The sequence below is a fragment of the Hydra vulgaris genome, chromosome 12, assembly GCF_038396675.1.
Source record: "Hydra vulgaris chromosome 12, alternate assembly HydraT2T_AEP".
Taxonomy (NCBI): domain Eukaryota; kingdom Metazoa; phylum Cnidaria; class Hydrozoa; order Anthoathecata; family Hydridae; genus Hydra; species Hydra vulgaris.
Genome location: NC_088931.1, coordinates 45,522,501 through 45,525,000, shown reverse-complemented (window position 1 = coordinate 45,525,000; position 2,500 = coordinate 45,522,501). Strand labels below are relative to the sequence as shown.

Below are 2,500 nucleotides of genomic sequence, written 5' to 3'. Positions count from 1 at the left end.
TATATATATATATATATATATATATATATATATATATACAGGCCTTGGCGGCAGTAAATGAGTGTGAGAGCGGAGAAAAACTTTTCTAAAATGAACATGGCAAATCATGCAAGCTGTTCCTCTAAACAGCTTCTTACGAGAGCTTTTTGTTTTAGCATGAGCAATCTGTTTACATGTAAAAATCATGCTTATAAAAAACATAATTTGGTTTTATACTTGTTACAAGCATATGTTTGTATCGTTAATGTTACAAGATTATATACATAACAAGGGTCATTTATTACGCCATGAAAAAATTCTTTAGACGAGTCTTTGGGTTTTCACACTAGCTATCCATTTATTTATTAACTTGTTTGATAAAAAGTTTGGAAAAGAGCTATAAAAGTTTTTATTACTTATAAAAAATGATTTATATTTATGTATTGTATTTTTTAGGGGAGTGTGGGTGAGAGCGAGAGCTAATTTAGCTTATTCGGATAACGCGTTAACTTTATAAACAGATTATCCGTTGATCGATTTGACAACTGTCCATTTTTTTTTTTTTAATCTTTTAAATACCGCTTGTCATATGTTTGTTTTGTTACCATTTATCTTTTCTTATTTGTATATAAAAAATCTATTTTTGTATTTTGTTGAATGATACACATCTCATCGCATTCAGATTTCTTATACATAGTTTTTAAGCTTCTATTAGGGCATGCTGTCTACACATTTTTCACATAGGCTTATTTGTTTCATATTATTTTTATTTTCCTGTATGTTCTTTACCCCCAATCGCCGGCTCTGTGTGTGTGGAAAAAAAAAAAAGAAAAGGTGGGTTTCAAACCATGGACATTCCGTATATGAAGTTAATGCTTTATCCAAATAAGCTAAACATGTATATACATACAATTAGATAAATATAATTACACTGCCCAACTGTAATTTCTTATGTATTTCCACCTGCTGAATTTAAAAATTACATTAATAATAACAAATTAGTTCTAGTTTTAGAAATAAAAACAAACATTTTCTCTCAAGGGTATAAATTTTCATTTTTTGAAAAAATTTTGTTTTTTTGTTTTTGACTATCTATAATGTTTTATTCATGTTTAAAACTTGTGATATTAGTTATGTGTGTTTGCTAAAGTTTCTGGTCTAATCTATTCTTAGTTTTGTTTCTTCTATTTACTGGTGTAAAATTTGACAAATCAACATGCCAAGGATGTGTGTAAATTTAGTGGATAACTTTTGTTACATTTGTGGTGAAATAACATTTTCCTCACAGAAAAGAACTATGACACTTCTTGTAAAAACTGCTTATCAGCATTACTTCGATATAAAGGTAGGGGTACCAGGATAGGTCATCGGTTCCACATATATGCTGTAGCTCTTGTTTGGTTACACTACGAAAATGGTTGAAAAATTAAAAAGATCTTTGGCTTTTGCTGTTCTTATGGTATGGAGGGAGCCTAAAAACCATACAGTTGTCTGCTATTTCTCTGACCCCACCCATTAGTGCAAGTTTGTCAATGAAGAAAATAGGTACAGTTAAATATTCGAATCTTCCATCTGCCATTCGACCTATTCTACATGCGGATAGTTTACCAGTACTTACTCACCACAAAGTTGTAAGTTAGAAGCAGAAAATGAAGGCAGAAATGAAGTAGAAATAGAAGAAAAAGAAGAAAACAAGCCTTTCACATCAAATAATCCTGATTTTGTGTTAACAGATGATGTGCCACACAGATTGAGTCAAGCAGAATTAAGTAATCTTATTTGAGATCTGGACTTGTTGCAGGAAAAGGCAGAACTTTTAGGGTCAAGACTAAAGCAGTGGAATCTTCTGCAATTTGATGTCAAAGTTTTACATTACAGAAAATGGCAGCAGAATCTGCTTTCTTTTTTTGAGAAGAAAAATAATCTTGTTGTTTGCATTGATATCTTTGGAATAATGTATTGCCTTAATTTGAACTATGATCCAACTGAATAGAGATTATTCATCGAATCATCTAAGCTAAGCTTGAAAGCTGTATTACTACACAATGGTAACCGTTTTTCTTCTGTTCTTATTGGCCATGCAGTTCACATGAAAGAGACTTATATAAACACGAAAGTTCTCCTCAACTCAATTAATTACAATGAACACAAATGGAAATTTTGTGGTGATCTAAAAGTCATTGCTATACTTTTAGGAATGCAATTAGGTTATACTAAATACTACTGATTTTTGTGTATGTGGGACAGTAGAGACAGAAGTTCACATTATATAAAAGACTGGCAAGAAATCTCAACACAGATGAAAAAAATGTTATTGCTGAACCACTCGTGGATCCAAAAGATGTTTTTCTTCCACCATTACATATTAAGTTAGGTTTAATGAAAATTTTTAGGTATGAACAAGACAGGCTTTTAGGTATTTAAGAAACAAATTTACAAAAATAAGTGATGCAAAAGTTAAAGAGAGTATTTTTGTTGGGCAACAAATATGTCATCTTATGAAGGATCCTGCATTTGACAA

The 2,500-nt window shown here is 30.8% G+C and overlaps 1 protein-coding gene across 7 annotated transcripts in view; it reads left to right on the top strand.

Annotated features, from left to right (window-relative positions):
- The window catches only part of LOC101235086 (serine/threonine-protein kinase Nek1), a 295,109-nt gene that overhangs the window by 22,618 nt on the left and 269,991 nt on the right, over positions 1-2,500 (top strand). The gene's annotated exons all lie outside the window — the stretch shown is intronic.